This window comes from Petaurus breviceps, unplaced genomic scaffold (genome assembly GCF_028583685.1).
Source record: "Petaurus breviceps papuanus isolate PSGF00001 unplaced genomic scaffold, PetGlider_PUasm1.0 189, whole genome shotgun sequence".
Classification (NCBI taxonomy): Eukaryota; Metazoa; Chordata; class Mammalia; order Diprotodontia; family Petauridae; genus Petaurus; species Petaurus breviceps.
The window spans coordinates 37,280,554-37,295,450 of NW_027185809.1; the positions used below are offsets into that span (position 1 = coordinate 37,280,554).

The 14,897-nt window shown below is 41.9% G+C and overlaps 1 protein-coding gene across 4 annotated transcripts in view; it reads left to right on the forward strand.

Moving 5' to 3' along the window:
• The first annotated feature begins 2,983 nt into the window (after window positions 1-2,983).
• The window catches only part of NRXN3 (neurexin 3), a 2,132,730-nt gene continuing 2,120,816 nt past the window's right edge, over window positions 2,984-14,897 (forward strand). For 3 of the 4 annotated variants that reach the window (XR_011169070.1, XM_069092330.1, XM_069092331.1), the window contains exon 1: window positions 2,999-3,363. The gene's annotated coding sequence lies outside the window, so the exon portion shown is untranslated. Of the gene's footprint in view, window positions 3,364-14,897 lie in introns of all 4 variants that reach the window. The other variant, XR_011169071.1, reaches the window with a different exon arrangement.

The following is a 14,897-nucleotide window of genomic DNA, read 5'->3' on the forward strand; positions in this document are numbered from 1 at the left end:
TAATTAATAAACAGTCACTTATTAATAACAGTGGAAACATCATCAGGCAGATGACAGAAAGCCAAATAAAACTCCAACCGACCAGAGACAGTAGCAACAGAGCTCACACAGGGTGGAGGTGTTTGCTTGCCAATGCCAATGGAACAGAGAAGAGAAGAGAGTGAGGCTAAGCTGTCTCTTTCCAGCACACTTTTCTTGGAGAATCAGGCAAAGTACTTAATTCCACTATTACTTTTTAGGCTTAATTGTCAAGAAACATCTATCCTTACTCCTAATCTTGCGTAAAGAAAAACGAAATCCTGGGGATAGCTCATCATTTACATATAGGAGGATTCTTATTCTCACTTGGAGCTGGATGAAACCATTCCTTATTCCAAACCCAAAGCATCAATCTGGAAGAATAAAAATGGGAAGTAGAGCCTGGCTAGTTTTCCAGCTGAGTCAAATGAAATGATGCAGACACACAGCAACAGGGAACAGAGTTAGGTTAATAAGTGTGCATTTTAAACAAGCATGAGTACATCCTGCCTTCCACAGGAGCATCTCAGAGGACTTACAAGCATTAATGGGTTCCAAGTGTGATGGTCCCTGGTTTGCTAATGAAGAAAATAGAGGCTCATAGAGAGGCTGATGATTTGAGAACTGGAAAGGTGCAGGGACCTTGGGTCGCTTATCTCCCTAGAGCTTTCTCTTTTGTAACCAAGTGTTACTGGTCACATGGTTGTGATTATTTGGGTAAGTGTCTGATGACTATTGTAATAATAATGGTGTTATATTTTTAAAGAGGTCCTTTGGTCTCTTTCATTCATCTTTTCTTATTCTTTTACCCATTTAGCTCTGGGATATCTCTCTCTCTCTCTCTCTCTCACACACACACACACACACACACACACACACATACACATATCCTTCCTTTTCTTCCCTCTTTTTTTCTCTTTCTGCCTTCCCTCCCTACCTCTTCACTCTTGCTTGCCTTTTTTTTTTTGGCTAACATTGACCTTCCCTCCCCTCAGGTGCTAGAGAAAACATGTAGATTAGCATTGTTCTTGCCCTTTGGACTGCATAGCGTATAACCAGATAAGATGCACAGATTCTCAGAAATGATGGACAAGGATATGAAGGAGATGTGTGCCAGGTAAGGTAGGCATAGGACTCCTAGGAAGGCAAGGAATATCTTTGTGTGGCCATAGCAATTGAGGCCTAGTTTTATAGAAGGAATAAGTATTGAGGACAGGACCTGTTTCATTTGTCTCTTTGTATTCCCAGATCCTAGTACATAGTAAGTATTGCGCTTATTTATTAATTAATTAGTAAGCAATTTAATGGGAGTAAAAGGATAAGTCTCATCTGGGTGGGCTATGTGAATTGTATTAGGTCTTGTCAGGGCTATGAAGATATATAAACATAGTTCTTGCTATGTTTATATATATATTATAAACATTATATATATGTTATATACATAGTTCTAGTTTAGAAGATACACACATGCATCTATGTACAGAAAAAATTAACAATGTAATTTTTTAATATAAAGATCAGAATACTGTAGTAGAATGATCACTGGAGTTGGAGTCAGATGACCTGATCTTAGATTTTTTGGCTCTGTTACCTACTAGCTCTGTGATTTAGGCAAATAACTTTACCTCTGAATCTGTTTGCCCATCCTTAAAATGGAGATAATAATTTGCACTACTTACCCTACTATCTTGTGGGGGAATATATTCAAAAATGGATCAAAATGCTAAAAATTATGAGTTATTATTACTGCTTTCCCTACTAATTATGTAGAGAGAAGACATATGGATAGAAGACAACCAAGAGACAGGGAACAGCTGTGGTATAGTGGATAAAGTATAGGACTGTGAATGAAAGGACTTCAGGTGGAATCCCATTTTTTTCTATTTACTACCTGTGTGAACTGGGACAAGGTATTTATTCTTTTGAGGACTCAATTTCTTTTGTAAAATGATGTGGGTGGTGGGGAGGAGAGTGGACTAGATCAGGACTTTTTAACCTTTTTTGATGTCATAGACCCATGGCAGTCTGATACAGACTATGGACCCCTTATTGGGAAACTGTTTTTAAATAAAATAAAATGTATAAAATTACAAAGGAAGTGTATTATATTGAAAAAAAAATTATCAAAATATTTTTCTAAAAATAACTGCATAGACCCCCAGATTAAGAATGCCATGACATGAGATCAGCCCCCATACACATATACCTAGCTCGAAGTTCCATATTCCTCATCATAGCTAATATGATCCTTATCCTTTTTCTCATAATTTCATAATCTTCCATTTCCTAGAACATGTCTAAGTCTCTTTCTAGAGAGAGAAAAATGCAGGGATAAGTGGTACTGATTCTTTTGGGTTGGCTAAATAGACAACAGGCAAAGCCTCAGTCTTGCATGGCTAAGAATTCCACTCTTCATACCTTATTTAGGTTTGAGTGAGGGAAAAGTTTTCATTGGAGTTCAGGAATTTCGTTTGGCTAAGCAGACAGTTTGGTGGTGGGGAGCAATTGTATTAGAATTCAGGGACTGGGCTGGATTAGGAAGCTGTGGACTTGAGCTGCTGTCCAGGGTCCTGAACCGAGACACACACACTCCCCCCCCCCCCCCCCCCCCCATTGATGACTGTCACTGAAAAGGGGGCGGGGGAGGGTAGCGAGGAGAGAGAGTAAATCAGGCTAGATTGTTAATTTAAGCAAGTACAAAACCTCCACCCTTCCTCTGAAATAAATGCACATGGATCAAAAGCAAGTCTCCTGTGGTACTTGGCTCAGTATAAATGAGGGCTTTTTCCTTCCTCCAGTTTTAGTAAGTAGCCTTCCTCTCAGGGTGGAGGGAGAATGGGGCTCCAAAGCACCTGCTTCTTAGTCATATGTGGCTGGAGGATGTCCCCGATTACATCTTCTCAGCTGTTTGCAAAACAGCCAGGGGAGGAGGTGAAGCCCTAAGCCACGCAGCCAGGCTGTCTCTTTAAATGCTGGGGTCTGTGTGGAAGAGGGAGGGACTGGCTCTGGAGTGCGTGAAATTCCTGGGCTCCTCCGACAGTCTCAGGCAGAGAGCTCAGCCCTTCACATCTCCTCTTGCATGCAACTCACTGAGAGGGAGAGGCAAGCAAGACCTCCCCTCTCCGCCGGCATCTCAAGCCACCAAGGACCTGCTTTAGCGCCTCCAACACTCCCCCTCCCTCCTTCCCCACCACTCCCTCCCAGAGAGAGCAAAAGAGAGAGAGGGAGAAAGACACTGATTGGAATCTTAGCCTTTTCTAAGAAGAAACATACCCAGCAAACTCAGTTGATTAAACAACAGACAGACAGACAGACAGACTCCAAAGGTTCTGCTCCGCTGGAAAGGTAAGACTTTGGTGGAAAAGGGTAAAGCATCAGAAGGGCAAGAAGCAACCTGAGGTTTCAAGTGTGTCTTGGGAAGAGGTTGTGCCTGAAATGGTAGAAGTTTTCAGTTGGGAGCTGCCAACCTAGATTTTAAAAATATTTTTGGATCCTGGATCACTGAGCTTGGGCAGATCATGGTGATGGTTTCACATTGCCACTCTTTCCCTTAGTTCCTGCTGGAAGTTGAATCTTATCCCACTAACAGCTGAGAAAATCAGAATTTTTTTTTTCCAGTTTTTTTCCCCCTGCTCCTAATCTCTCCCTCCTCTCCAATTTTTTCTCACTCTACTTGGATTCTGAGATTTAGGAGAAAGACAACCATCACTTCATTTGGGGCTGAGACTTTTTGGTTCTCTGTGTCTACTTTTTTTTTCCTCTGTGTCTACTTTTAAATTTTTTTTCTTCCTTCTTCTGGGAAAGGATATGACTAGAATGAAGAGAGAAGGGGAAGGGATAGACAAGGAGTTCAGCCTAAATAATGACAGGCTGCTTGGAAGCCAAGATGTGTATTTGTAGCTGGGGTGTGTTACTTGAGCATGGGGCTTTAGGCTGGACTCCTTGCAGTCTTGCTCTGAAGGTGGGCAGACTTGGGGGAAGGTGAAAAGGGAGGGGTGTGGAGTCTGTGTGCGAGGGTGTATGCATGAGCAAGCCTCTTTGGATCCGTTACAGGGGAAATCTTCTTTCTCTGCCTTCCATTTGTTTATATTAATGATTTAGTAGCAGGCTTGCCTGAAAACTTCCACTGTATGAGCACTGTGGGTTTTTGAGCTCTCAGTGACCTTAAAGACTGGTTCGATGCATTGTTTTTTCAAGACTGATTGTGCTATTCCAGAGTTTGGGCTTCTTCTTCCTCTCTTTTTAAACTACAAAACTTAACTGCTTAAGATTCATCATTGAGATAATGATGATTAAAAAAAAAACTGGCCCCCCCTCCTCAGGACAGTGATGTAATACTTACCTACGGGTACTGACTGTGGTGCTTTGCAGGTGACTTCTCCTGTGATTACTTAAGAAACATTTTTTTTAAAATTCCTTCCACCTCTCATACTCTCTCTTCTTGATTTTGTCAAAATACTTAAAAAAAACAAATGGAAAAATGGAATTTCCGCTCTTCTTTATAGAAGAGTTAGGGTAGGGTATGATCTTTTCCCTTTCTTTTTTGTCATTGCCTTTTTATTTTTAATTGCCATTTTTTAAATGCAAAGGTCAGAGATCAGTTGGCTTTAGAGAGCCCTAGGAAGAGGAAGGCATCACTTTACCCCAAGAAAGAGAAGTGGTTGGAACCAAGCACCTTCCTTCTCTATCTCTTCCCTATGATATTCCTAGATTTGGGAAAAAATAGTTTTTCTTTTGCAATCACAAGCACTCTAATCTTCTTAATTCTTTTCCTTCCCAGAGTCATCCCTCCTGTTCAGTGAGTAACCCTGCTCAGGAGAGATAGACGCGGCTATGTCACAGAACCTTGATGACAGCGTAGTTTAGGGGCTAGGGTATTGTTCACCTCTGTGGTGGTTGTTTGGTACAAATTTGAACTCTCTGGTGATGCTGGTGACACAGTTACCAAGATGGTAGATTTGGGGAAACCTCTCAGGTTAGGAGGAAGGAATTCAGAAGAATTAGCCCTTTGTGAATTGGTTTGTTGGCTAGAGCCTGCCATCGTTGATCAAGGGCTTCTGCATCGCCACTCAAGTTAAGATGGTCTGTGTGGTAATGATAGGCAAGTTTACCTAAGGGCTATTGGGTTTGCAAGGTTGGAAGAGAGATGAGTGAAGGCTGCTTTTTAAAAAATATCTTAATCTGTCTTAAATTACAGATGGGCAAATGACATTTCCGTCAGTAGCCAGTTAGGATATGATATCACTTTTATTTGAATTTTAGGGGGGGGGGGGGGTGAGGAGTAATACTCTTTGCCCATTTCTTACATTCTAGGGTTCTTTCTGCAAGACAACTCCCTTTTGGAAGAGGGAGAGACTAGGCAATGGAAGTTCACTGTTAAAGTAAGCAACAGGGCTAGGTTGGAAAAAAAAATTAAACCAACTGGACTATGCGAATACCCCCCTTTTTTTCTGGAGCTTTCGGGCATCTTCCAGTGAATTTTTAAAGGTGCTTCTTCAAAAGGAAACCAGAAATAAAATGGATACTAGGTTGCAAAAGACAACTATTCCATTTGGATTCCCAGTTTTCCCCAATATCGTTGGGTGTTATAGCTGGGGCCTGACCTTCTTTTTATAAAAAATAAATGCTGCGTTTCCATTGGACGTGTTGATTATTTTCTGTCTATATTAAGGGGAAAAGATATATGGAGGTGGATTAGTGGTTGCAATTTTGAGATCGGCTACCCAGATTTGGTGGTGGTGGGGGGAGGTTGGAGTGTTTGTGATGCTGTGTGCATTGTAGGCTTTTCATTTCTCTTTGATGGTGGGGGAAGATGGGGATAGTGGGGACAAGGTGGATGGAGAGACTTTGGAGAGTTGGGGTGGAGAGGACACAGAGGTGATGTGAGGAAGTCGCTGATTCGCATAATGCGTGCTCTACCTTCTCTTTTTCTTTCGCTCGTAAAAAAAAATAATCCATTATCTCTAAAAACACATTATTCTTCAGATTGGCCTTTTAACAAAAAAAGAAAGGGAAAAAGGGGGAGGGGTTAATTTAGTGAGGGGGGTTGGGTCTGCCTGTAATTAGCCCCACTGCTGCAAAACTGAGATACAGAAATCCATCTGCACCAGTATGGAGGGGGGGGAGGAGAGGCAGGGGAGAGATGGAGGATGGATTGTCAATCTTGGATGAACAGTGAAGCAGTGTTGGCATTTGGATATTGTATATGTTCATGCCTTGTTGTGTACACATTTTTTTATCCGACCACCAATTTCCCCCCCAATTCTTTTCCACATTTCCACTTCCATATATACACATCCCTTTCCCCCCAGTCTCCCTCCATTCCTCCAGGCTTCTTGTCTCTCGATGAGCCAATTCTGTTTCGTCCTGATGGCTCTGCGGTTCTTTTTTTTTTTTAATTTTTTTCGCAACACAACAGTGGCACGATGGCCTTTGCTACATGCCACATGGATGCAGCTTCTTGATAGGAGGGTAAAGTCAACACACATGTTTCACACACACACACATGCAGAATCAATGGAGATCTTTATTTTATTTTGTTTCCCTCTACCTTTTAGCCTCACCACCATTACCTTGACTGTATTTCTTTTCCTTCCATTAACAAATGGGAGATGCAGCAAATATCATAGGCACGTCCGCTCCACCAACCTCCTTCTCCTGCTCGCCATTATCCTTCCTGAATGCTGGCTGTGTCGCACTTCATGGGATTAGTGTATTTGAGGGTATTTGGGGAGGGGTGGTAGGGGGCTTCCATAAGAAGGGAATGAGAGTGGGGGAGGCAAATGACATTAATGACTTTTTTTTGGACTAAATGAGTGCCCGATGATAATGATCCAATTTAACCATCCGTGAAATCTATGTTTGCGACACACTGGAGGGAAGGTTACACCAGGGGAGCACAGGCAGGGCTGGGTTACCTCTGGAGAACATGATGCTTGCACACTGGAGAGACTCATGCACGCGGACATGAACACACACACATATGATGGCACAAAGCTCTGATCGGTGGGTTGTTGTGTGCTAGAGGGCATTGCAGAATAGACCAGAGAGAATGTGTGGTTGGTTGGGAGCATGAAGTAATGTCTTTGTCATAGTCATACTACATGAATATCAGTATGTATAGCCTTCAAAAATTCTGGATTTTATCTTGTATGTGTATATCTTGCATCTTGGGTGGTATCTGGGGTTGTGTTTATATCATCAAATTCCTTATTTGCTGAAGATTGTACAGAATGGAATTTTCAATATTTTATATGTCATTCTGAGGTGGAGGCTATATGTCTTTTGTATGGTGTGTGTGTGTGTGTGTGTGTGTATGTTTATGTATTTGTGAGCTTTGGGCATGTGTACTTGAGCGATTCTGGAGAGACGTGGTTATTGGCACCATGAAAGAAAGGGAGCTTACCTTCCCTCAATAGGATATATGGGGGGTAGGAGGGAAAGGGTAAAAAAGAAGGGGAGAGAGTGAGAGAGAGCAAATGAATGCTTTTTCAAGCAGATGCAAAGGAAGAAAATCCCCTCAACAGTCTCTGGTGGGAAGCCTAGTGTGTGATTCCCACGTCCACCAAGTGAGTCCGTGGGTGGTTGTGATCATGGACGACTGGTGGGCGGACACAGACTAAAGCGGGTGGAGGAGATGAGGTGGGCGAAATCGAGGGTTTTCCCAGCTACCTCGTTAGAGCCTTTAGTAGGCAGCAGAAGCCTCTGTGCCACTCCAACCCCTTCTGTCCTTTCCTCGGGCATTAGTTCTATTCTCTTGTGTCATCATCACTCCCCTCTGAGGCTGCATTCTGGACCCCTTCAAATCACTCTATGTTATAAAAGGCATATTCTTTCCAATCAGCCCATTCCTGATGCTCTCCTGGGCCACTATCAGTTTAATTACTGGACGCCATTTTTGCTTCTCTTTCAGGTGAAGGTGTCACTCTTTTTTTTTTTTTTCGCAATTCATGAGTAAAGTATATATGCCCCCCCCTTAAAAGAAAAAAAAAAAAAAAGAACGTGACTTGATTAATGCTTCCTTCCAGTTTCTCCCCCCTCTCTTCTTGGATCTGACCTTGAAGAGGCAGGGAGAAATACTCTTGTGCCATCGCTGGAGTGCTAAGGACAAATCAGGGAAGGAGGATGCTTGGAGAGAGAATTTGTCACATTTCTAAGTATCTTCTCTCTTTCTTGTCTTCCACCTTTGCTTTAGCCTGCTCCCAGCTCCCTTCTGCTCGGTCCCTACTGGGTTGAGTGTAGTGGGTGTCGCTGTTCTCTTTCTGTGATATTCAGGGAAATGAGAGTACTTTTATCCCATCACCATCTTTTCCTCCATCTGAACCCTGGTCCTCAGTTTGTTGGAGGTGTTGCAGTGGAGATGTAGTCCGTGGAAAACCTATCATCAAAAACACAACACTTACTTGTGTCTGTCTGTACACACAAATGGTTGCATAAGCCATCCCCCCACCCGAGTATCCCACTAAATTAGACACACCTGCTCAGGAAAGAGCTGTTGAGCTGCCGCTCTGACACTTGAGGGCCAGGGATGGCCGTGATGCAGATGAAATTAATGCAGGTTTTTTTTTTATAAGAGCAACAGGCAACAATGGGGTTGGGGAAGCTAGGGCAGCTCTAAGCATGTTCTCTCTCCAGCAGCCTAAGAAATGGATGCTCTCCTTCCTCTACTTTGAAGCCTATTGTTTGGGAAAGTAGGGCCCTGTTCCTCATTACCCTAGTGTTATGTATAATTATGGAGGTATGGGGGAAGTAAACTGCTGTTAACTGAGTTTAAAAAGAAGTCCTTTCTTATCACTTGCCCAGAGGTACTCTCTATTGCCTCTTTCTCAGCTACCTGAACCTTCCCGTGTACCACCTTATTCTCTCTACCTTTTTCAGGTTATTTGCCCATCATCCATCCATGATCACAAACACAAGGACTCATTTGGTGGTCCTCGTGGTCGATCATAACATTTTCCCTCCAACCTCATGTAGCACATTGCTTTGTATCTCTTTAACACCCTTACCATGATTATGGGGTGTGTGTGTGTGTTTATAAACAGGTGGTGTCGTAGATAGAGTCCCAGAACTATAGTCAGGAAGAACTGAGCTCAAATCTGGCCTCAGACACTTACTATTGATGTGACCCTGGGCATATCACTTAACTTTGTTTGCATGTTTCCTCATCTATAAAATGAGCTGGAGAAGGAAATGGCAAACTACTCCCATATCTTTGCCAAGAAAACTCCAAATGGGGTCATAAAGAGTCAGATGTCACTGAAAAATGACTGAACAACAACATGTGGATGGGTGGGTAGGTTGCTTTCCTCTCCCAATATTATGGTGGAACCTCTATGAGAGTAAAGACCATGTCTTATCCAAACTTTAGATTTCCCTCGTCACCTAATATAGTGGTCTGCACAAAACAGATGCTGAAAAAGTGGTTTTTAGGGGTGGCTAGGTGGTGCAGTGAATAGAGTGCCAGCCCTGGAGTCAGGAGGACCTGAGTTCAAATCCAGCCTCAGACACTTATCACAAAAACTAGGCATGTGACCTTGGGCAAGTCATTTAACCTCAATTGCCCTACCTTTCCCCCCTCCAAAAAGCAAAAAAAAGTGGTTTTTAATTGGCTGTCAACATATGAGAATATCATAGAGCATCATAAAATTGAAGAGTTGAGAAGAACCTTAGAGATGAGATCATGTAGTTCAGTTTCTTCACATTGATTCTACTTGCTTTTTTCCTTTGAAGAAGATGTAATTTTGTGACTGTGTATTGCCTTCACCAATGAAGATCACCATCTATTTAAGGGTTGACATGACAAAAGAAATCTATCAACCAATGTCCAACTTTCTGTGCTTATCTTAGTTGCTCATCAGGTGACAGTAACAATTACTCTTCAGGTTCCTTTGCAAGGTGTTTCTAGCTTGCTAAGACATATGAGAGCTGCTTCTTTCCTGGCATAGCTTTTGAAAACCCAAAATTCCCTCCATGCTATGATAAAGCATCAGAATAGTGTGGCTAAGTGATTTACCCAAGGTCACACAGTAAATTAGGGGCAGAGCTGTGGACCAGATGCCCATTTTCCTTTCTCCCAATTTGGTACTGATTTCACTTCTTATTGTGGGGGCCATCTCCAGTCATCCTGATCTATATCTTGACACTGGATCCAGATGCCTCTGGAGGAGAAAGTGAGGTTGGTAACTTTACACAGCCCTCCATCACTTAAATTCAACTCATTTGCAAGTCATGGCATCAACTGTCCTGATGTCATAATCTTCGAGAATGAACAGCAACAGCAGCTGCTTATTGTATAGCTGTTTTTGTTACTTGAGGCATGGAGGCACCAATGGCTATTTGATGCAACTAATATCCTATTTTTCTTTTCTTTTCTGTTTTTAAGCAATTGGGGTTAAGTAACTTGCTCAAGGTTACACAGCCAGTTATTTCTGGGTGTGGTGCTAAGTATCTGAGCCCGGATTCGATCCCAGGTCTCCCGACTCTGGGGCCGGTGCTCTTACTGTGCCACCTGGCTGCCCCTAATATCCTATTTTTCTTCTTAGTTCACAGGATATTTTTTTAGAATGTGACTTTTTTTTTTTTTTGCTTTTTGGAGGGCAGTCAGGGTTAAGTGACTTGCTCAAGGTCACACAGCTAGTTTTTGTGTTAAGTGCCTGAGGCCGCATTTGAACTCAGGTCCTCCTAACTCCAGGGCTGGTGCTCTATTCACTGTGCCACCTAACCACTTCTGAAGGTGACTTTGCACTAACTGAACATGCAGGGATAGATTGAACCAACAAAGAAAACCTCTGATTCAGTTAGAATGCAAACTGGTAACCAGTGATCTCTTAATTGCAAAATTTAATGGCCTTTTCTCAATCTTCATCCCTTTTTGATGTCTCTGCTGCATTTTATATTGTTGATCACCTTTTCCTTCTACATACTTTCTTCTCTCTGAATTTCATGACATGCTCTCTTCTGTTTGGAGATTCCATCTCAGTTTCCTTTGCTGGGTCATTATCCAAGTTCCACCATCTATATGTGAGTGTCCCTTGGGGCTCTGCTCTGGGCCCTTCTTTCAATACACTTTCTTGGCTTTCTCATCATTTCATGAGTTGAACTATGACTTTTATGTAGGTGACTCTCAGATCTATATAGCAGACTCCACTCTCTCTCCTGAATTCCAGTTCCATGTTATCAATTGTTGGTTAGAGTTCTCTGGGCATATGTCTCATGGATATCTCAAACTCAACAGATCCAAAACAAACTCTTTATCCTGCCCTTTCCCCTGCCCCCCCCCTTAGCAGGCATCCCCCCCCCCCCCCCACATCTTCTATCTTCCTTTCCACTCTGTTTCTTTTCAGGCAGCTAGGTGTCTCAGGGGATAGAGTGCTGGCCCTGGAGTCAGGATGATCTAAGTTCAAACGTGGCCTCGGATACTTGTCAGTTTATGTGATGCTGGCAAAGTGACAACCCCGATTGCCTCAACACAACTGATTTCCCCCCTAAAAACAAAAAACTCAAACCAAAACGAGTACCACCATTCTTCCAGTTACCCAATTTCACAAACTAAAAGTCACCTTCAACTTTCCCTCTCTCTTATCCCTAGTACCCAGGTACTAAGCCTTGCTAAGTTTTCTTCCACAACATATTCTGCATCATTCTCTTTATTTCTACTCACAGATCTAAGTCTTAGTTCAGAACTTCATCACCTCTTACCTGGAGTATTGTAATAGTTTTCTTCTTCTTTTTTTTTTTTTTTTGCCTTTTGGAGGGCAATTGGGGTTAAGTAACTTGCCCAAGGTTACACAGCTAGTTTTTTGTGTGGGTGTTAAGTGTCTGAGGCCGGAACCAAACTCGGGTCCTCCTGACTCCAGAGCCGACGCTTTACTCACTGTACCACCTAGCCGCCCCAATAGTTTTCTAATTGTTCTTCTGACTTTAATCTTTCCCCACTTTATTCTACTCTCCACACAGCTGCTGTATTGATATTTTAAAATATTTTTCTCCCATTTATTAATATAATTCTTAATCCCTTCCACTTTCTTTTTTCTGTTAACAGACATATTTTTCCCCCCAATCCAGTAAAAATTTACTAAGTGTCTACTATATGCCAGACACTGTGCTAAATTCTGGATATTGTTATTCTTAAAGTACAGGTTTGGCCATGTTACTCTCCTGCTCAAGAAGCTTTTATAGTCCTCTATTGCCTTTTAGGATAAAATATGTATTTCTGTATTTGGTTTCTAAAGCCCTACAAAATCTAACTCTAAACAACCTTTCAAGGCTTACTGCTCATTATGCTGTGCAACACCATTGTATATTCCAACCAATAAGATTTAATGTATAGTACATTCCATCTTTAGTGTCCCTTCTTTTGCATGGGTTATGTCTCATATCTGAACTTTACTTCCTTCTCCCTTCTACCTCATAGACATCCATATCTTTTATCAAAATATAGGTCAAGTGCACCTCCGAAAGTTATTTCATATCTTTTTTTATTTCATTTCAAATCATTTCGCTTCATTTTCTGTGTACATCTTGTTTTTTCCTAATTGTAAGCCCCTCAAAGGGCATAAATTGTTTTATTTTTGTCATTGTATCTCCAGTGCCTAGGATAGTATCTGATGCCTACTAGGTACTTAATGAAAACATAACAAATGAATGAATGCTAGAACAGGGCCTTGTGAATTTTCCTAGGTGATTTTCAAATATTGGTGGAATTGGCTTGATTAAATTCTAATCTCTAAGGCTTTAGACAAGATTATGGAATCTGGGTAAAGTCTTCCTCTAAATTGAGAAGACTATGTACTTTTTCATAAATATATAGAAACTTAGTATGGCACTCAGATTCTCCAATCTCACCTATAATTCTACTCATAAAAATCCATTAGTCATAGGATGTCAATAGGATCTCAATTTAGTGTACTGAATAGTGAGTTGATGTCTGGATCACAAGACATTGAGAATTTATCACCTTCCCCTGGAGTGGGGTTCAATTCAATCTGCCCACAGCTTGAGAGTGGGGAGGAGATTCTATCTGGACAGACTGATTCTTTCACTCTGATATCTCCTAGGGTCATTTCTTAAAGGCCCTTACAGCCATTTTAGGTCTGATATCATGGGATGTGGCGAAATAAATTCGCTGATATGAGTTCTTCATTTAATTTTTTTTGGTCTCATTCTTTAAAAAAAATTTTTTTTTTGTCTTTTTGGAGGAGTGAAGGCAGGGCAATTGGGGTTAAGTGACTTGCCCAAGGTCACACAGCTAGTAAGTGTTAAGTGTCTGAGGCTGGACTTGAACTCAGGTCTTCTGGACTCCAGGGCTGGTATGGATCTCATTCTAATGACTAGTTTGGAAGTGTGCTTATCAAGTGAAAAAGGAGTTTAGTGCTAACTTGTTAAGCCCACCTTGAGATGTTCTCTTCCCCTTCTCCACGGTTAGACTTACCTCATCATGAAGGGGCACTGGAGACTATTGGTCACTGAATTTGAATTTGTATGGATAGTCATTGTTGTCAGTCTTGAGCTTGTCAGGGAAGCTGGTTATTCCACTGGTCTCAACTATATAAATCACTAGGATGTACTACTCCCCAGACTCAGTTAAGCTGCAAACGACCATTAAATTAAGAAAACAAAATAAAATAACAAACTATTGCTAAACTTAGAGTTAGAGGACCTGGGTTTGGAGTCAGATGTCCCAGCTCTGTATTTATTATCCATGTGGCTTGGCAGATCACTTAATTTCTCAGTTTTGCAGTTTAAACCCAGGGATGCCAAAAACTGTTGCGGTGGGGGCTCTGCCCACCCAAAAACTGTTGGGGTTTCATGATGTGTTGTGGTGGAACAGTCTCAAAGAATTCAGTCAGACCACCTCTAATCCAAGTATAGGCATTTATTGAGATTGCCTCCTCTCAAGAAGCACGCTAAGTTCCAAGAGGAACCAGCAACTTCAGAGAAAGCAAGATCGATTTTTATAGGGTAAAAATGCAATTATATAACAGAAATTTATATAGAATATAGGAATATGATTACTATTAAAAAGGCAGGAGTTTCTTAAGGGATTAGGTAATGGAGGAGGGATCCTCCATTGTTCGATGGTTCAACATGCTGGTCATGCTGCCCTCCAATTGGCTAGCTTTTGTGATCCTGTTTGGTCAAGACAGATAGTTAGGTATTGTGGACCTGTCTTGGGCTAAATGGATGATGTGTTTGTAGTTGAATATGAGAACACACCTATTTCTCGGGGAATGGATCTGGGGGCAGTGACTAGATAGTGGCAGTAGCTGGGTTCCTATTATATGGACACACCTGCTGTTTCTGTGAGAACTAAGAGCTCAGGGACACACCTGTTGTTCCAGTGAGCAGTGAGACATATATGAAGAAGTTAGGACATTGGAGGGGGGGCTAGGTAGGTATGTTGGGCCTGCTGTTCAGTTGGGCCAGGCCTATAATGAGGTTAGAATATTGGGGTTGGGAATAGCTTTATTAGGATTCCCTTATCATAAATGTAGTTTATTCATTGTAAAATAAAGTGGTTGATCTAGATAACCTTTGAGGGCCCTTTCAGGTCTAAATCTGAATCATGGACTCCATACTGAGTCTTGAATAAGGGTCATTGGTGGTGTGGAATGTGGGCTGATCTTATTTTAGAAGACTCAAAAATGAGGAAGTAGTGATGTTCTGCATATCTTTCTTCAGTGTGGGACGGGGCAGAAGAGTAAGGAAATCAGGTTCCCATTCAAGGAGATCAGAGACATAAAGCTATACAGGCTCACCATCCCATCCCTATTCATTTCCTGGTGGTGACCGGAACTGTTTCCTGAGTATCCTAGCGTTTGTTCCCTTCTCTGTGTTCTCGATTACGTGAGAGATGGTTCATTTTGTAGAACTACTCTTGT